The sequence below is a fragment of the Calonectris borealis genome, chromosome 5, assembly GCF_964195595.1.
Source record: "Calonectris borealis chromosome 5, bCalBor7.hap1.2, whole genome shotgun sequence".
NCBI lineage: Eukaryota > Metazoa > Chordata > Aves > Procellariiformes > Procellariidae > Calonectris > Calonectris borealis.
Window position 1 is genome coordinate 40,265,889 of NC_134316.1, and position 21,452 is coordinate 40,287,340.

At 38.7% G+C, this 21,452-nt stretch overlaps 1 long non-coding RNA gene across 1 annotated transcript in view; it reads left to right on the forward strand.

Moving 5' to 3' along the window:
• Positions 1-6,563: 6,563 nt before the first annotated feature.
• Positions 6,564-21,452, forward strand: part of LOC142083012 (uncharacterized) — a 37,410-nt gene continuing 22,521 nt past the window's right edge. Inside the window, exons 1-2 of the long non-coding RNA XR_012673930.1 lie at positions 6,564-6,661; positions 10,723-10,794. This is a non-coding gene — a long non-coding RNA (uncharacterized LOC142083012). The remainder of the gene's footprint in view (positions 6,662-10,722; positions 10,795-21,452) is intronic.

The window sequence follows — 21,452 nt, forward strand, 5'->3', positions numbered from 1 at the left end:
CCAAGCGAGTCAAATGGGGATGGAGACATAAGGTGCTTGTGTTTTATGGAATAACAGATTATCGGTTCCCATGACATGCAAGTGTAAAAGAGGCTTCTCCACTGAAAATGGAAACCCTGGGTGTGGAAGGAGAGAATATCTTTAGTTTTGTCTCTTCCAGTAGGATGGAAATAATGAGTTCTGCTTTATCTGAAAGGTGGCATGGATGAATGTTTTATTTTCCTTGAAGGAAGGCTTGTAACATAGGAAAGCAGCAGTTTGGTTACATATGCAAAAAACTTTCTAGCTAAAGAATTGTCTTTTTATTATAGTGGAATTTTGAATTAGGCATAGAAGAAGGTATGATTTATGGAGTGTGAAACTTCTTAGGGATTACTAGGATTTTCAGTTCGACACAGTTTCAAAGCTTTTGAAGACCGAATAAGTTCTGCTCAACAGAGTGGAATTTTTTCATATTCTCTTGGATATTTTGAAACTATAGTGATATAGTTAATGCCTCTTTTAATGATTTTACGGGCAGTATACATCTACAACTCTTCTTGTGAAGCTTCCTTCTGTAGCAGATGTATGGTGTACATTTCTGTTGTGCTGTGAAGGGGTTTGGAAGCTTGTAGAACACACGCAGTTAACCGAAACCTGCATTTGGATATCCCTGGCTTAAACACTTTTTGTGGTAAAGGGTAAAGTAGTGGAGTTTATGCAATATGCTGGTGTATTGTGAAAGATTGGGGAAATGTGATTTCATGTTTTGTTTGTTGACAGATGTTAGTACATGCCAGTGGAAACCCGCTGGCTGATGGGTGTGCACGGATGCCGTTCAGTTACAGCGCTTCATGGCTTTTGGTTTGTTCTCTGTTAGGCGGTTCTCTGCCTTCTTGTTTTGGGCGTCTAATTTGTCTAGCTAATGTATTGTTGCTTACATTATGCGTATTATCAGTTCATCAAAGTGCTGATGAAAGCCTTCATATAAAGAGAAGTCGTTATAGTCCTTTGCCATGGGTGCTAGAAGTTGGAAGACTAATATTTCTGACTGCCAATTGGCTGCTGGATGACCTTGAGCAACTCCTTTTCTTTCTCTTGCTTTGATTTCCCTTTCTTTGTATTTGGTTTAATGATATTTACTTATCTGCAAAGCACTTTGAACCCTTATCAGTGGAAAGCTTCCTAACAGCAGCATATTCTTTATGGTGTTTCCTCTGTTTTCATGGACAAACAGCTTTAAAATTCCAAATACAGAAGTCAGTCGAGATGCCAGCTCAGTTTTTCATTTCTTTTAACAGCAGTCATATGGATTGAAATTACATATGAAAGAAGCGGGGGGCCGGGGGAGAGCAAAACGGAAAAGGAGTGAGCTTTCAAATTGTGAATTTGCAAATTCTTTGCTGAATTTGCCCTTAATCCTTGCTCCTCCACTATTTTCTGCCATAGACAGATTATTAGTTTTTTGCTTGGCAGCAGTAACTCCTTCTATGGTGGAAAATCCTGTCCTTCTCTTGTAGCTTAGCTGTGACAGAAAGCTAGGCTGAAAAATAAGCAATAGGACAACTTTTCTAAAGAGAAAAACTTTTGAAGAAGGAATATTGGACAGCAAAAAGGATGGGTCACTTCTTCATGTAAGGGGGGGGGAAGTGGACTCTGCATTTGTTTTTGGTTTTCTCTATTTCAAACTTAAGTATTTGCATTCCTTACTTTAAAGTGCTTACTGTTGTCAGGAATAACTCCCAAAGTTCACATTTTCATGGTTGTGCTCTATAAATTCCTTGATGTTTCACTTTGGTTAGTTCAGGACTGGACAAAAGCATTAGCTCATAGATGAGAAGCTCTTTCCAGTCAGCAGTGTCTTCTTGATACAGGTATTTTACTTGTAGGATGTGCAGTTATATTAAAGACAAACATAAAGCCATTTATACGCTATTACAGTCATACGCTGTGTGGCTAGAAAAACTGGCTTCACTGTGAAAGTGTGTAAGCCATGGTGGTTGTGAATAAGCAGGGAAGGTTATGACTTACTGCACTAAAATTGTGTTGTGAGCATCAGAAGAAGCCTTTTCAGGTGAAATGAAATTAATTAAAATTTTGTTCCATTACCCCTTTTGAGAAAAATGTTAAGAATTACAGTAATTGACTCCTGTTGACAGGTCAGCAAAGGAGTTAATGAATTAAATGCAATGTTACTAATTTTGATTGATACTGTATAATTATGATGTCAAAGGTACTTGAATTCGTATCAGGCTGTAAATCTGCATCAGACTTCTAGTTTGCCCTTGATGAGAGGAAAAAACCAACACACAAAATGAGAAAACCCAGACATTCCCCCAAGCTGAGCTGAATCTCCCTTCATTCAAAAATTGAAGTATAATTCAATTTCAAATCTCTCTTTCTCTACTGCTATTTTACAAAAAGGTATGAGAAGGTAAAAAGGTTTCACTAGTTCAGCTTTCTTCCTTGTTAGTAGCATATCTCTGAGAAATTCCTGAAGGTCTTAGTGTCTGAAAAGCAAAAAGTAAATATTCTCTCTGAATTTTGATGTCGGCAGCAGCAGAGAATCCCCTGACAGCACTCTGTACTCTTCTAGGATGTTTTCTTTCCTAATAGCCTTAGTTTGACTGGAGATCTTAGAGCCTGACAGTAAAAGGCAGCCTTCCAAACTACATTGAGCTGTTCTGTTCTCACTAAGATGAAATAAAACTTCATTTTACCTAAAAGTAAAATTTATGGAAGAATACAAGAGATAAGATTATTCTGGCAGTGACTCTTGAAGCAAATGTTCTTCAGCCTGACAAGCCGAGCGTGAAAGGATACGCTTTATTAGGATGCAAAATCTATGTATGTGATTCATTTGTTGTGTAATATTTTCATGCGTTTTTGGTTTATTAGAATGATACGTGTATTAGTATGTAGAGAGGCTTTATTAATGTGTCAGAAATAGCATTTCACTATTCACCAGGGTGAAAGTCAAGATGGCTATAATTTCAAAGTTTGGTAGGAGATTATATACCTTCTTTTATGATAAATGACTCAAATTTTCCTAGAATAAGGGATTTCAATTCTTACTACTTTTAATACACCTTTATTTTTTTGTACTTGTTTCTACATCGCCTTACGTCTTTCTTGCTTTTGTGTTTTTCACCATTTCATATTCATTGTTTCAAATCCTCCTTTTTTTCTGGAAGTTTTACTGCTGCTGAGTTTTATACCTCCCTTTGATATTTCATCCTTTCCTGCCTTTCTGACCCAGAAGAATTTGTGCCTCAGTGAGCTTCAGGAGTCTTGTGTTTTAAGAGTAATTTTGGGAGCTTAGCTGTGACTTCTAGGCGTGCTGCTTTTACTTGCCCTATAGGTTTGTGCTAGTCAGCTGGCTTGATGCTTTTTAAAACCCTGTCTTACCTGCATTTCTGATGTGTATGAGTAATAGCCATTAGTGCTCAGCAATCATATAGTTGAAAAGATGTATAAAAATGGAGTTTACTTTGTAGTAATGTTATTTATCAGTTTCTGGCATTCAGCATCTTCAGTAACAGCATATGTTTGGTTGGAGATGAAACTTGGAGCCCTGTGAAAGCTTTGGTCGGAGGCGGCCTTCCAGCAGTATGGCTGTGTAGGCTGTTCTGCATTGTGGCAGCGTACCGAGGGTGCAGGAATTCAGTCATCTGCTGGGCACAGGGCTTACCAGCCCGAACACTCAAGGGAGTTAGGTGCTGAAGCCCTACCTCCTTGTGGCTGGGGTTCGCAAAGTAGCTTGCAGGCTGGTGTCCAACGCCATGAGAGCAGCAGCATCTTCTTTTCCCTGCAATGCATCATCTCATGTTTGTTGAAGTTCACTGGTAAAACTTGTCCTGGCTGTCTTCATTCCGCTGGTAGTAATTACAGTAATAACCAGCTAATGCATGTACGTCAAAAGCCTTTTGTTTTTATTATGAAGGGGAAAGACAGACCTATTAAAAATATTTTCATAGCTTTATGATGGCACGAGAACACATTATGTAGACTTCTTTATTTAGAAATTATAATGCATATAGGTGGTGCCCTCCTAAAGAAAACTGAGAAGGATATAATTCCTTCTTTCTTCTGAAAATCTGGATTACTTAATAGGACATCCTGAAAGGCCTGCTCACTTTTCTTGGGAGATGAATGGACTGAAGGCTGCGTAGGCTAGGGAGGAAAATGTGTTTTTTTAAGTGTCTATGAGAAAGAAACATCTGAACTTCTTGTAGCTATTTTGTCAGCAGTTTCAAATACTGTTAGATTCTGCTGAGAATAAATGCTAGTTATTCTCAGTGTTTCCAGAGAGCATTCTCTTTCCCCTTCTTTTTTTGAAAAGGCTTTGGCTACAGTTTCAATACTTCCTAATGTTATTAATTATATAAGGCTTCTAAAGCTTTGAACTGCTGTTCTGCAGGTGACTTGCTGCTCTGTGAGAATAGCTTTTGCAGGATGCGGCAGAGAAGTGGGGGAAGTGAAGTGTTCCTTGGGTAGGTGGTGGATTCTGAAATCGGGGATGAATCTGCAATGATTCCTCATCTTGCTTGTAGTGCTGCATATTGACATCTGGAACGTAGCAAACAATTCTTTGAATTCTCTTCAAGTAACACATTTTAGTTCTTCCAAGGGTACTGTAAGAAAATAGCCTTTTTCAGTAGAACCCAGTTCTTTCTTCCCTCCCCCCTTACCTACGCCTACACCAATGTTTTTTCAGCTCTGCAAGTGTGTTTTTTTTCTCACTCTCTCTGCTGTGTAGGCAGCCTTCCCAATCACAATTGAGCTTCACAGGCAATCTTTAAAAAAAAAAAAGTCTTTACACAGTAGGTCTATAATTTTAACACCAAAGAAAATGGAGAGTTATGGGTTAGAATTATGGTGGGTCTTAGTAATGCTAGAAGAGGTGAAGAATTTTGCCCTAAAGAAAACAAGGAAAATTTTTCTTGACCAGAAGGCCACCACCTGTGGAAATTATTAATTTACCTGCTGCCCAAATGACTTGCCAAAATGTCAGTAGCAATCACAGGCAGATAGGTTTTAAACCTTTTACTTGCTTCATTAGGCTGAGTTATAATTGAGCTTTTCTACCCCAAAATTAGAATGTGATTCTACTTGAAAGAGACAGGCTCAATTTGTTGATAACATGAAGGTTAAAATGCAGTTCTTTCTGGAATGTTATGTTATTTTAAACATGAGTTTAGTTCTCTCTACCTTTTGGAAACTGCTTTTGTTGCACTTGATCGGGTTTTTTTTTTGTACTGCAGCTCTTCGGATGATGCTTCTTGTTTTTTCCAAGGTCTTTATTTCACACACTATTTTGTAAATAAGCCTAAGCTGAACTTGCAATAAAAAAAACCAGCTGTGAAAGCTATATTATTAATTGCTTAAAGGAAGATAGCAATAATTACTTTCTTGCGCTTTGTTGATAATGCTGTCTGGCACTTTTTAAAGAATTTTGGTTGATGCTAATATTCTTGCCACCAAGTATTCAAACTTTATTCAACTCTGTCTAGAAATAACTGTTGGGAGGGTAGCAATGGGTGACTTAAAATTATTTGCTTCTCAGCTTGTCAGAGTTTCAGAGATCATTGTGATGAAATAAATTGCGCTTGTGCCATGGCTTTATGTGCAGCTTATGTTGGCTTTGCAGCTGAAAACAGCCGTCCTTGTCTGCTTATCCTGTCCCGTGCCTCTTCTGCCTCGTGTCAGCACAAGTGCTTATGTAGCCGTGCAGTGAACTAAATTGGGGAAAACAAGGTTGGAGAAATGATCTAGGTCTTCTCCTCCAGTCTCCTTATTTAGAGTTGGATTTTGATCTGTCTCCTTGATCTGATTCACCGCACATCTCCTATAATGCATGAGCTTGGTGGGAGTAGAGGAGGACAAAAGTTCATTGGCGGTATGTGCTCTACCTCCAGCTTGTGCCTCTGCAGAGTTCTTGGCATTGCCGTGGTTACATCTGTTTGCCCCTGTCTAATTTTAGAGGGCTCCTATCATCTACAGATGCAAGCCTTTCGTAGCAATAGACAGAGGTCAGATGTTAAGGCTAATGCTGAACCAATACAGATTTTATTACAGGACCTGGTAAATAAGAAGGACCAGCTTTGAAACTTTTTTCCCTTGCTCCTCTTGGAGTCTTCTTAGAGGGCTGCATTCGGTGACTCAGATAAGCTCACTCCTGCTCTCCCTTGTTTGACACGTGTGATAGGCTTTATGTTGAATAGTGAGGAAAAAAGTGGACCACAGCACTGCTAAATGTCCCCTTTCTTTCAGGTGTAACCAAATGTTTGTTTAATTTCCAAATGCCTGGCAGAATGTGTTCTGGAAGAAAAAAACTTGGTTCAGAGAAAGGGTGATAAAAGAAAGATTGGGATCGATATAGTAAGAAACTTCTCATGCAGACTCTCTCAGATGAGTAAGTTTAGCTACAAAAACTTAATAGGTTCATGGTTTTATAAGTCTGCATTGTTGCTTCTGGCTTCTTAAAAGCATAATTTCCACAATACCATTTACCTTTTGAAAAAGATTTCACCTGTTCGTCTCCCATTCAAAGTTTGTTCATACCCAAGGTCTTTCTGCTTCTAGGTTTCACCATGCTGTGATTCATCTGAAGCTGGTCATGACAGCTACCGGGAGTTTTTGCTAAAGCTGCATGTGCCTACCTTCTCAGGAATTTGGATAGGTAAGAGTGCATGCTCCACTTTCTGTACCACCTGACAGTGACCCTCTGGAGTAGTGCTAGTTGCCACAAAATCAGTGTTGGCTTTGTGACTGCTGATAGCGTGTAGTGTTTCGTACAATACAGAAGGGGTGGTCTCCAGCAGGATGATTTACCCGGATAGGCTGGCTGCTGCCGAGTGCCAGGCTGTATCCCAGTCTGTCGCTGAATGTATCCTCTATACGTGACAGCTTTTTTCAGGGGGGAGATGCAAGGGGACTAAATGGCTACTCCCTCCCCCCTTTCTACTAGGTATTTGTAGAAGTGTTCCTAAAAGCAGGCTGGACTCTGTTCAGGCTGTGACAGAATGCCTGGTTTTGTTGTATCTTCTAAAACATAGTAGTTCTTGTAGGTGATTTCTTTTAATCTGCTTGTGAAACTAAACTTGTGTTGTAAGGAAGAAAGGGATGATTATTCTGAATGTGAATCTTGAAAAGGACTGGCTTTTAGTACATGATCTATCCTTTCACAGAGAAATATAATAGAGTTCTAGGGAGTTTGTGAAAAGATAAAAAGGATGCTGCAAGCGTGAGATGCTGCAGTTCTGCCCATGCAGCCTTGCCCTCTGCCTTGTAGCAAACGCAAGTCCTTTGTGGGTGTGTAATGACCTGGTTCAAGAAGGCTGGAAAATTGCAGTGTGTGGTTGGGGGGGGGGGGGGAGGGATGGGGAGCAGTGGTGTTGCCCCAAAGATGGGCAGGCATTGATTAGTTTTCAGAGGGATCGGCTTCCTGAGTTAACTCAACATGTTGCACAAGCCTGCCTGAAGGGAGGTGACCAGAATACTTGCTAGGGACCGCAGGGAGAACAGCACAGAGATTTGAACATAGATCAGTTTAAGCTGATTTGCAACCAGACAGTAAAAACACGCGCCCCTCCTCCTCCCCCCCTCCCCTCCCCCCCCGAACAGATGTTAATGATCTGTTTATTAATGAATGTTGAAAGCTATAGGTGTAGGATATGCAAGGGAAGTCCAGTCTGGAAGCGACAAGCAGTGTAATAAACATTGCTACTGAAGAAAAAACCTTCCCTTGTAACATCAGTTCATCAGTCTGTGGGATATCTAAAGAAACAAATAGGTTTCTTATTTAAGAGAACCTGCCCGGTAGTTCTTGTTGCAGGTGTTTTGGACAATGCTGTTGTATTGAAAGTGTCAATTTAAATTTGTTCTTCCAAAATGCTGTCAGGAAAGCTGTGTTATGTCGGCAGAGGACTGCTTAGCCTCTGAGGTTTAATTTATTGTACCAACAAAGTCTTTCCTTCAGAGGATGTGTGTACTGGACACAAATGTGTTTGTTCGCAGATCTAGAGGAGCCCTTGGAAAAGGCTGTTCTAATTATTTTAGCTTTCCCCTTGAATCATCTTACCTTTTCACTTGGCACCATCTTTAGCGTTGATTTTTACATGCAATCATTATTGTGGTTTTCTTTGATACGTAGCTCTCAAAGTTACAGACAGCAGAGAAAATGTTGTGTCCATCTCTTTCCCACCACACCATACAAAAGTTTGTTTTGTTTTGTTTTTGAAGTTTGTGGTCCCAAGGGACACATTTTGATCCTAAATACTGTGTAGTGGGGCATGGACAGTGAAAAAGGGCTGTCTTGAGTGATGAAGTAAAAGCTGTCTCTTAGCTATTAATTTAACTTACTAGTGGAAAGTAAGTGAAAAGTTTTTCCCCCCGCTATGTTTGGATTCCACAGGTTGGTTTTTTATCATATACTTTCCATAAAGAATGCCCAAGTGATTAAACTAATTTTGCCAGTGATGGTATCACCATGTTATACCACTGAAGTAGTTACTGAAGGTGGTAAGTTCCTTTTTATTATACACATGCAATTTTTGTTCACTAATGGAAATTGTTTCCCAGTAGGATTCTTCAAATCGTTAAATTCTAGCTCGTAATAAATCTATTTATACAAAGTTGCATTTAAAACTTAATTTTTTCTGGTTGTTTATGAGCTCATAAGCTCATGGTCCTATAGACCCAGTCTTGTTCACTGAAATTCATGAACAAGTTTTACAGTTGGGAGTTAAACGTTTTAGTAAAGCATATCCCTGTTAACAGGTAGCCTTTTTAGAAATAGTAACATGCTCCAATAAAGCTGATTTTTGCTTGTATTTCAAATACGGACTCTGATTGGATTTGTAAAGATATTTAGGTGCAAGACATTCAGTAGCATAAACTTAGTTTTGTTAGATTCCCCGCATTCTTCTGTTAATGTTGACAGAATAAAACTTGTAAAATTCTGCATATAACTTATCCTGAGACTGCTTATTTCGTCTTGACCTGCACTTAAAATAAAGAGGGGGGGAAGAGGAAGGGATGGTCACTGTGCCTAAGTGGCTGATGTTGACCTTAAGTTATATTTTGTAGGATAGCGTTTAAAGCTGCTGGTTTTACCTGTACTATTCTTTTCATGTTGACAGGTTGAAGCCCTGTGGCTTCATTTATCACTGGTAATAAGGCCTGGTTGTGTGGGGTGGGGTTGGGGCTGGGCTGGGAAAAGTTTTGCCTCAATGATCCTTGCTCTTTCACAGGGCCGTTTTTAAGAGTACATAGTGCTGTCTTACCTGTAATGGGAGACGGCAGCTGTACGGGTGCCATTTCTCTGAATAGCCGGGAGGAGATGTACAGAGTTGTGTTCCATTCTTACATTTTGCAGGTTTCCCAGTAGGATTTTTTTCAGAAACTTCCCCAAGGTTTAGTTGGTGATTGTGCAAAGGGTTTCTGTCTTTAGGATTGTGTAGGTCTGTACTTCAAGCTGTTTCCATAAGGAGTCTGAAGAAAGTTAGGAAAAACCCCTGCAATTAGTGCTTACAGTCTTGGCCTCCTTATAAGGAAAGGAAGGGAGTGCATGTATGTATTTTGTATATATGCATGTACCAGTGCACGCATGCACCTGAGAGAGAAAGGGAACAGGGGTATTAGATGCTCTCACTGATGTATATATGTTCCCAAGTTAGGGATTGCCTTCTGTAATGTTTTTGTACTGTGGTATTGCAATGCTAACTACAGTTACTATCTCTGAATGGAAAAGAAATAAAGTGCTTAGTATATTTTTACCTTCTTCTATATTTAAAAACAGTGCGGTGAATTACCAGAGGTTGGCATGTGATAGTTGGGAGATTATTTAACGTAGTCTAGAACTGGAGAACGTTCTTAATAGCTAAGTATGTCCATTATAATAGGAAATAGGAGTTCATGAGAAGTTTCACCTTCATTTCATTGTGTGAGACTGAAAGAATTGCATATTCAGAAACTAAGTGTGTATGAGTGGATGAAAAGAGAAAAGCCTGGATCCCATTAATTTTTGGCTACCCGTAAGCTGGCGAGAGTTTTATGCTTTGATCGCTGTTTTCTTAGTCCGGAATGACTGAAGATTTAGTGGTATGGATTGTAATGATCCACGCACTTTTCTGTTATGGGCACCTGTTGACTAGGCATGCCAAGAATGAGGGTGCATATGCTATGTCTGCAAACTTCCCGATTTCAAAATGGTTAGGCACACCCAAGTTAGCTTTAATCTAGCTGGCCTGGATTAAAAAAGATTGCAAGGATTTAACAGCATGGATTTTAGCATAGCCTGTTTGGGGCTGTCAAGGAGTCTGGGTGCTTAATCACTGCAATCCTATGCCCTGGAAATTGAGTGGGTTTTGTAAAACTCATGTTATTGAGTTCTATAGCTTGCATAAATGTGGAGAGCTGTTGGTGGATTAAATACATATATTCTTCTGTGTATGAATTTTTCCTAGTTTTACCTTTAAAATGTGGAATGTAATATAACTTGTAACTATGTACTTGGTACCATGTATGGTTACAAATGTACACTGATGAACAAACAAGATGTTTTCTGTAGTTGGTCCTGCTATATTAACATTTTGTGGGACTGGCTGATGAAGCATAAGCAATCCTGGTATTTTGAGTTTCTGCATGGCTCGGTTGCATATTACTAAAGTACAATGTGCTGTGCTGCTTAAACTTCATAGCAACAGATTTCCACAGTTAAAATATTTTTTATTTTTGCAGGTTAGTAATAAGAATTGGCAATTAAATCTGAGACACTGAATAGAAGTGGAATCTGTGAAGCAAGGAAAAAAAGTAAGTTCATGGACTGAATTTAAAAAAACAACAACAAAAAAAAGCCAACAAAAAAAAACCCCAACACACCAAACAACAAAAACATGACCCTCTCCCCACCCCCTCAGACAAAACCAAGTAACAACAATACAACCCCCCAAAACAAAAACCAACCCAAAAACCCAACAGAAGGGATCATAGAGTAGTGTAATTAGAATCAGGAACTGTGAACTTCATTCCTGTGCTGCTCCTAATTAGTAGTGTTATTTCTCTGCTTCGGTTTTTTTCCTGTAGAAGGAAAACGCTTGGTTCTTTTGTAAAGCATTTTAAGAACGTATGCAACTGCTACAGCTGCATTGACTATTACATTTCCTAAATTCATGCTTCAGAATACCAAGGTGAAATACAGCATTTATTTGGAAAGCATACAGTTCCAATGAAAACTTTTCTCAGAATTTGGAAATGAGCAATTCTTAAATGATTCCACCTATCTGAAAACAAAAAAAACCCTCATTTCTAGCCTGAATTTGTTTAGGTGTAGTTTCCAGTCACTGGTGCTTCTTTTATATTTCTCCTTGATGAGAGATCAAATTCCTTCCTTCTCTTGCTCTCTTCCTTCTCTTGTTCTCTGTGTTCTTCCTATAAGCATTTTAATTTCTTTCCTCCAGTTTTTCAGCATCCTTCTTGAACTGCAAAATCAAGAACTAATTGCAGTTTCTCTGTGCCAAAGTAATGTAACTGCTTTGCTCTCTTATTTGTTATTCTTGCGTGTTTAAATGTTAGTGGATTGCATAAGATTAGCCACAACTGTGTGTTTTTTACTGAGTTTTTTATTGCGTACACAGATTCAAGGAAGCTAACTAGTAAATTGGAGTAATGCACAAAGTTGTCACCTGTGAAGATCAGAGTTCACACTTTCCACTTGAGATCAGAGATCAGCTTGCTTTTCAGTCTAATTGTATTCACTGCTTATGCATAATGCAAGACCAGAACTTAACTGTGCTCCATTTGATGAAAGATAAAGATCAGTGTCTACTAGACAGTGTGATGCTAGCTTTACAGATCCCATCAGCATGAGGCATTAGTCATGTCTTTTTATGTATATAACATAGCATACATGTATATACACATCGTAATGTGAATGATGCTGTATAGCTTTTGCATTAGTAGTAATGCAATTAATAAATAGTACTTCCTGTTAGTCTTAATTTGTATAGGTTTTTTAGCATGTTGATCTTTTTAGTTTTATGCCTTGTATATGTTGCTAGATGAATTTATGTGATCGGTCACTAGTTCATCCTATCATTTCCATATTTGAAGGCTTGGTATGGTTCTTAAGTGCCTCGAAGCTGTGCTGTTGATTACATTGACTTTTAATACCATTAATATTTCATTTTACTGAGTCTTTTTCAACATATATAAATAACCATATTTTTTTAAACAAAGGAAGCTTATAATTTGCAGAAGTTGCAAACAATTTTCTAACTCATCAGGGTAGCTGAAAGCTCAGCTTTGGCTTTATATGTGGTGTTTTTACAGGAGTAAGCTGAATGTCGTAACATGTGCTTGAGCTGCAACCTCTCCCATGCCTGTACATCTCTGTTAGGAATAGAAAGGGGGAGGAGCAAGAGTTCTCATTAAATCTCATTACATTTTTGCACCTATGTATATTAGAAAATATACAAGAGGAGAATTTTCTTCAAACTGTGAAACCCAGGGTGGCAAAGTCTTTTAAAGTTGAGAAATTGGTTGGATAGAATTAAATTGGGATGTGCTATGGTGGATTTTTTTGGTTTTGTTGCTGTTGAGTGTTTTGTCTGTGTGCAGGCCCTCCCAGGCTGCCTGAGGATGGTCCTCTCCGTCATCCACATCAGTGTCCTGTCATTTGTGAGGCTGAGTGTCTGGACGTGTCACCTTCTCCAGGCTGCACCTAGCGCGGTGCTGGCCGGGCCAGCCTTTAGTGCCTTTAGTTCCTCTGCTCTGTTTGCGCACAAAATAAAGGCAGGAAAGCTGCTTCCTCATCTGTTAGTTGGGTCAACCTGTTTACTTGATCCCTTGCACTTGGAATTGTTTGGAAGCTTCTAGTTGTGTAGCTGTGACACAAGAAATGCTGGAGAAGACATAAGCTTCTTCTTTTTTTCTTCTTTGCTTTTTTTTTTTTGTTTGTTTTTTTAGCCAGCCTTGACAGTATTGGTGTAGCGTGGCTCCTAAAGACCTTGATCTCTTTGTGTGACAGTGATACCTTAGGGGAACAGCCACTGCTGTTCTCGCTTCCTCATGCTGCTGTGCTCTTGGTAATGTGTTTGTAAAGCCCATAGCCCAGAGGTACAGTAAGTGTGTGTATGTATGTGTAGCAGTATAGGTACGATCTTTCAGGATATGAGGAAGCACTGAATAATCATTGTTTAAACTCCAAGTTAAGTTTAATATTATTTTTTCTTTGTGCCCTTTCTTCTTTTATTTTCTTACTCTGTTCTTTTTCCTTTATTTTCTCTACTGCTTTTAGGCATTTATTTTTGTCAGCATAGCTTCCCCTTTTTATTCCCCTTTTCTTCCCTTCTAGCATCCATGCTAGAGCTCTTTGCAGTGGCTGGCTGAGCAGAAAGGTTGAAGTTGAGAACCAGTGCACCTTCCTTCCTTGAGAAGGGGTAATTGCTGCTTTAGCCTCTCTGAAAACAAGTGGCTGTTGGGAGGAGATGGTTTGGAAAGAGGATGAGCTGAAAAATGAGACTGGGGCCTGAGCACCTTCCCAGCTGGGATTAATTTAGAATCAGAAGTTTATAGCATTCTTTAAACATTTACATGCTCGGCTGTGAGGGAGGGAGAGGGGGACAGACGTGTGTTCCTTGCAAATCTTTGCTCCTTGCATCTGTCCTTGACTATAAAAGGGAAGCAGGGGTCAATTTCGTAAGACTGGAAATTTGAGAGAAAAGAGCAGGTAAAGGCAGTGGCTATTTAGTATTTTTGCTGTGGAATTAAGATGCGGGCCAAGCGCTCCCTCTTGGATTATTCTGCAAAGCAGTTGTCATTTCTTCATTAAGTTAAGGCTAATCTGGGTTTTTTAGCTTTGCTTTTATTAAAATGGCTTGGATGTAGAAAGGCATGTTGAGGCTTACAACCATCTTTATAGATACTTAAAAGATATTCAAAAGAGCACTTTAAATACTTGGACAAGTTGGATGCATTTTCTCATGCATTAAAATACTAACTGTTGTCTTTCATCCAGAAATCCAGTGTTACAGTTAGCTTACAGCATTTGGTCAAATCAAAGTTCCCTCTAGCCTTAGTGGTGCTGCCTCTGACAGAGCATAGCAACAGATGCAAATGGAGGAATATAAGACAAGTTTGTAGCTTTAGGCTTAATGTCTGGTGACTTCTGGCTCCGGACTTTCTGAATCAGGAAGTCCAGTACCTTTTGCTCTCTGTTGCCTTCCTCTTGCCCTTTCTAATTCTGCTATAGCTTTTTTTTCACTTGGGAAGAGCAGAATTGCATTTCATACTGAATGTAGAAATTTTTTACATTGGTATGATAAAGGACCAGTGTTCTTTTCAGAAAAATTCCTAATGCTGTCTGTGGAGTGGTTATTGGGGTTTTTTTGTCCCGTGGTGATTGTTGGAGTATCAATTAATGGATATAGATAGCTTCATAGTCTTCAGTGCAATGAATTCTGCCAGGAATTGAGAAATGCTGGTAATCTTGGTAATGGGTCTGCTTATCATATTTTATTATCTTCTTGGTGAAGTCACCTAACAGTGGTTGCTTCAGATCTGTGAATCATTGCAGCATGTACAGTTTTCCAGAGTTTGGGCCTCTGTATTCATGGTTAGGGCTTAAACTTTCCTATGCTTACCACAGATGAATAATACCTCTACTGATATGCCCAAAGGCATGCCTACTGCATTTTTATTACCTATTTTTACTGTTACTCCATGTTCAGCAAATAATATGGCTTGGCATTTTTCTAGGATAGCTGTGTGGTTACATACCTTCAGTCCATAGGAGCCCTCAGACAATGAACAAAATGGTTTCTGTGCTCTGAGGTCACTTCTGGAACTGTTCATTTGCAGAGCAAAGAGGATTGTAGCTGACCTTCTAACATTACGTTTAATCAGGATTTAAGCCGTTTTCTAATTTTGCCTATTAAATTAAAATGGAGATTTATCCTTTCCCTTAGATGAGTGAATTCTGAAGCAAATCAATGTAAGAAGCCTTTTCAGACCCTCAGAGCTTTACCGTGTGTGTGGGAAATTGCAAGAGTGTATTAATACATACTTGGAAATTCTGGTACAGAAGGTGTCAACAAACATCACCATTAGACAAAATTTCAAGGTCCTACAAAAGCTGCTTAGTCTTTTATAGCCAAAGAAGTACAGTTACTGGTTTTGCTGTTTCCTGTCAGACACGTTTTTTGCCATAATTGCATTATGGCAAAAATATGAGAAATTTTCTTCCTTGTCCTTTGGTAAGCCATGAAGAACTGACACTTTTCCCTTTTTAAATAGAACCAACCCTTGAGGCTGGGGTTTGGGTTTGGTGCTCCAGCTATAAGCCTTATAGAGACTGCTGCCTGTTCTGTCATCTCAACTGCACATACAATTTACCTAGAAGATAATTTTATTCTGTGTTAATACCTATGCGGTGATTATGCTCCAGTTCTAAATTGATCAGTGAGGCGTTGAAATAGTACCTCTTGCTTGGCCTTTGGATTGTCAGTGCAGCTCAGGATCATCCTAATCATGGCCAATATGAATTTAAAAATATCTTTCTTTCATGCTTTTTATTTTGGCTGATCTGTCTAGGCATAAAACATAGTTTTCATCTTTTTCTTATTTAATCTGTATTTGCTTGCTTTTTTACAGTTTAGCTTTGTGGCTTTCAGTATTAGTTTATTTTTAGCACAAGTACACCAGACCTGCAATTTCAGATTTCGCGTTTGAAAAACAGTGTTTGTACAGTAAGTACTCCTGACAAGGAATTGCAGAACTTGAATATTGAAATGTTTTTAGTAGTAAGTATTATCAAAAATCAGAAACACTATGTCAAAATGTTTTTGCGCTTTGTGGTAGAGGAGCATGCATGAGTACATTTGATTTCTTTTCAGTTTTATAGTACCAAAGTGGAAAGTATATTAAAGCATAGAGGACACAGAGATGTTACCTTGTATCTTGTGTTCCTAAAATATTATACTTTGTATTACACAAGAAGGTGGTGTTTGGAGAAGCCTTGCTCCTGGTTTGAGCAGCTGATCAGCTCATTTATATCTCTAATCCTCCCCCCCCGCCCCCTTTTTTTCCCTTCTGTTTTACTTTGCTGCTCAGAAGTAGGGGAATCTCCTAGCGTTCTAAAATAATGATGAAAACACTGGAGGTAATGTACTGTTATGTAAGTTTATGCTTGTTTATTTAAAGTACTTATTGTAGATTTTGAGCCTGGAGCTTTTATTCCTGCGGTTCTTTTTCTTTTTTTTTTCCTGAATTAACTCTTTTATTTTTTATTTAAAATAACAAAGAATTCCTTTTGACAAGGCAGTGTTTCTGAAAGGCGGGGCGGGGAAAAAAGGGCATCTATTTTAACTGGGAAAAAACCATTACAGAGATTTGTTTTACAAGGTGCTGCTTAGAAAGCAACGTGGCAGGTGTCATGTTTTGTGGTGGTGTCTTTTCAGCGTTGGTTGCAGTGCCATAGTGCAGAGGTGCCGGTGTTCATGAAAATCTGTACTGCTGTTAGTACTTCTTTGCTGATGCAGTTTGGTTACTGCCAGGCACTGCTTGCCGTTTCAGCCTTTGCTTTGCAGAACGATAAATGTTGCACACTGTCTCATAGTTTTACAGTAGCTCTTCATTTGTATGGTCAGGCAAACAATAACCTCGCATTCCTGCATTTTTCCATGTGGCTCTTTATCATGAAAGCATCCCACTTGCCATGCTGCTGACTTCTGTGCATCTCTAATTCAACTCTTACAGCCACTTAAGAATTTATGAGAAAGTAATTCTGTAAAATATTTTTTCCTGCAAAGCAGTTGATTGTACACATAAAAATGTGTCTGCGTTCTAGTGTATATCCACGGTGAATGTCCAGTATGTGTTATTTGACTTTGTAAATATAGACAATTCAAATCAGAAGAAAAAATAATTGGAAGATGCTTCCTTTTGTAGCTTCAGGGTTCGGGAGTACATTGTCACAAAGGTGAACAAATAAAACATGCTTTGATTTGTTCTTTTATTTGGTTGAGGTATTTTTGATGGGGAACTTTTAAAAGAAACAAAAAAACCTCCTAATTTCTGTGCTGGACAGAAATACTCTTACTTTGTATGTATGTGCTGTTTTTTAAACCTGCTTTAATGTTGACTAGGCTTTCCTAACAGCTTTTGAACCTGCTGATTTCTGTCAGTTTGATGGATAGATACAAGTCTCAATGATATTAAGTTCCAAATGGTTTGTGCAGAGTGGTAGCTTGATAGGGGAGAAATCCAATGTATTGCCCTGATGGGGTGTGCCGTGTGGGCAGTTCTCAGGGAGTGGGGCTAGAAGTATTAAGTTGTGGAGATGGAAGATGCTTTGTAGCATAGGGCACAAATATCGATAAGAAACTGAGTTTTGCTAGTCTTTGTTAGTCATGATAGACTCATTTTTATTGCCTTGTTTTTACTTTTACCCATGTTCACCAAATAATTTGGCTCTGCTTGTAATCTAGCATTGCTGTAGGATAGCTGTGTAATTGGTATTTTCATTAGTGGCAAATGTGCATCTGGATGATCTTGGAGATGCTTTGGTTATATAGGATACTCTTTACCACAGATGAATAAAGTTCCCTCAAATTTTGGGGACGAGTCAGATTGGATGTCCATTTGAGGAAAAATACATACAAAGAAATTGCAAATCGTGTGGAAGATGCAGAGGCTAGAGATTTGTCAGGTAGCAGAGAAATTTAGAGAATTTTTAGAAAGATATTTATATGCCTTCTCCACGTTAGGCAGATCTGGTGCTTTTTAAACAAAAGCAACAGTTTTTCTTTTCATCTTTAACAGTAACACTCTATGTTGTGAGTTTACATGAATCAAAGATGACCCTGAATGTAAGATAGCGCTGTAAATTCCTTTGTTAGTCAGGCAAAGTATTTTGTATTATCAACTAGATTTAGTAAGTATTAAGTCCCTTTTACTAGTCTGAGAGTTTTTGCAGTGTGTGTTTTAGTGCATTAATTATACTGATGAGTATACAGGGTAATGATAGATCTGTCGGAGGCAAGAACAGGAGAAACCTCAGCATCGTTTACCTTTATCGTAACAGTACGATCAATATAAAATGTAACACAGGCCAATATTTTGTGACTTTTATATAAACCAGATGGTGCTTTCTTGTATTTGGACAGGTACAGACTTCTAAATCCAGTAATAAACTAACTTTTATTTGTCAGAATGGGGTCTAATGTAAAGTCATCTTTATTCTGACAAAATACTTTGAAAAAGAAACTTAACCATCCTTACTCCCATCCCCAAAACAAAAAGCAAACCACAATCCTTGGGAGTTTTATTGATGATACTATGAGGCCTCTGGCTAAACTTTTAAAGACTGAAATCCCTCACAGCGATGTAGGATTTCTTTTCTGGACTTCAGTAGATATTTAGACAGCTGTTTATTCTCTAATGTGATTTTTTTCTTTTTCTTCTTTTCCTTTCTGTTTTGTGGTTAAGAGGGTGGATTCTCAAAGATTTACCTGATATGTGGAAAAACTGTTGTCTAAAAATGGAAATGTTGGACCAGGAGCTTTGAATTATACTGCTGATTTGCCACAGATTAATAATACTACTGTCTCTTTTAATCATCTGTCTCTCCATATAAAGTGGTTTTTTTACCTTTTAGAGGCATTGAGACTTCACGAATTTCTTTCTCATACTTGGGAGTTGGTGGCTGTGAAGACTTGTTGGTGAATAAGATTGGTGTTGCGATATTTAAGAGCTCACCACGGTTTGTTCAGACTCACAAGTTCCCAAACAATAACAAAGTGCAGGAGACACATAGTTTGAGAATTTTTTTCTGATGGAAAATGTTATGTTAGGAGAGAGATCGGCCTTCTGTAGGGCAATGATAACATCATCACTATTCCCTGTTTTCCATAGCATTTATCTCCCTTCAGGTGTAATGGTGCCGCCCTATTCAGGTGGATGTGGTAACTTGTGGCGGTAACTTGTTTTCTTTTACCATATTGTTTTACGTTTTTCTCCAACTTGTTTGCCAGATTCCTGATGTTTTCTCTGTCAATGCAGGTGTAAGGCAAAAGAGGGATGTTACGAAGGTTTGTTTTTAAAAGTTTACAAAAATCTGTTGTACATACCAAATACATAATGGGGGTGTTTTGAGTTCTGTTTCTGAAAATGGGTGTTAGTGTATCTGAAAACACTGCATTCTCTCCATAGTATCAGAGGAATAGCACTTTTTTGTACATATGCCAGCGGTTACCTTCTTTCCTCTTGCAGTACTGCAGGTACTCTTCCTGCAAGTGGAGGAGTTTTGCATTCTTTCTCGTGCACGTCTGTTGGACCCGGACTTCATGGTTTAGTTTCACAGATGATTTAGAATAGTCCTGGAGAGGTAATCAAAGTCTTGTTCTGTCCTTCAGCAAATATTTTCACATGATATATAAGAAGTCTTGGGTTTTCAAACTGCTGTTTTATGTTATTGTGGCTTTTAGATCTCTGAACTAGTAAATATGCATACATATTTTTAAAGGAGAAGGGGAATGCTGTCCGTTTCTAGTTTTATGGCCATTATAAGTGTGTGTTTGCCACTTTGTTTTGATCTACCAGTTCATAGAAACTAATTTGTGTATGTGAATATCTTACTATTATTAAATTTCTGGCAGAAAGGAATGTTGATGAAGGAATTGGGGTGGGGGTGGTGTAAAATCTAAACAAGAGTTGTTGAAAGTCTGAATTCTTTAAAAGGCTGGAAGGTGGAGTCATACTTTGGTATGTGCTGTTGACACTTCAGCTCTGATAGATGCTCTGAGTCTGTCTGTACCGATGTAAATACATGTCGGGTTTTGGTGAAGTATGAGTTAGAATATTGTTGCTGTTTCACAGCAAAGCTAAAAACTAAAATCAGAGCTAAAATACATGTGTAATCAGAGCTAAAATAAATGTGTGCATACACAACTATAAGTAAAGTATAAATTGTTTTATATTAAAGGTGTAAACACAGCGTATGACATCAGCTAGACTCAGAATGTAACTACTTTCTAAGAGGAAAAACCCTCACGTTGAAACTTGGTTTAAAATCGTGACTGCTTAGAGATGAATTGCCAAATGTGAAAAAGGAGTAGAATTAGTATGGATATCAGCAGTAGTGGAGAGTTGTGTAACTGTTTCGGTAACTGCACTGATTAATTCTATTTAAAGTATTTCATGTTAGTTTTACAAGAAGACCAAGAAAAGAGGAGACTGAAGTTGGAAGGAATTTTTCTATTTGAGGAGGGGAGGTGAAGGGGAAGAAAAATCTGCTCATGTGCATTGTCACTTAAGTCACAAAAATGAATTTATACATGAAGACCACTGTTTATATTTTTTCATTTACTGTAAACACCTCTTGGAAGACCAAATATATGTAATTGTAGTAAGAAGATGAGGTTTTGTTTTCAGTTGCTGTCCATCTGTTTTTAGTAACCTTAGAATGAGATTTTAGGATCTGTTCTTTAGAATACAGAATAATGATGTATGTGGTATTTCAAAGCTAGGACAATGGTGTGGAGTATACTTGAAATACTTTAACTTCTTGTGCTCAAGTAGTTTTAACACCTTCCAGAATGATATTTGCCTTTCTGGAACAACATCAGGTTTATGACCCTTATTTAGTCTGTGATCCAATACAGCTCCCCAAGTTCTTTTCTGCTTTATTACTTTTTAGATGGCTAATTCTGTGTTTTTGTTTTTATTATTACTTTAATTCTCTCTTTCAGACTTACAACATTTGTTTTGCTTTCACCTGCATGTACTTTTATCTGGTTGGCTTTAGAATCCCTGATTTCCCGAGCTCACTTGGAATCGGGATCATCTCCTCCTTACTCCTTGGAACTCCCACCCCCCAGTTTGGTGGCATTTGCGGATTCTTCAAGGGCGCTTCTGTTTGGTCACCCAAATTAATAATGAAAATACTAAGCAAAACTTGCTGCAGGTCAAGTTCTAGCAGGACTGACCTGAAATGCTTGCCATTTTTTATACTGAGCCACTGCTTTAGTTCTCTAAAAGCAAATTTTCCAGTAGTTATAGAATCATAGAACCATTAAGGTTGGAAAAGACCTCTAAGATCATCGTGTCCAACCGTCAACCCAACACCACCATGCCCACTACACCACGTCCCTAAGGGCCTCATCTACACACCTTTTAAATACTTCCAGGGTTGGTGACTCCACCACTTCCCTGGGCAGCCTGTTCCAAGGCCTGACCACTCTTTCAGTAAAGAAATTTCTCCTAATGTCCAATCTAAACTCCCCTTGGCGCAACTTGAGGCCATTTCCTCTCGTCCTATCGCTTGTTTCTTGGGAGAAGAGACCAACACCACCTCGCTACAACCTCCTTTCAGGTAGTTGTAGAGCGCGATGAGGTCTCCCCTCAGCCTCCTCTTCTCCAGGCTAAACAACCCCAGTTCCCTCAGCCGCTCCTCACAAGACTTGTGCTCCAGG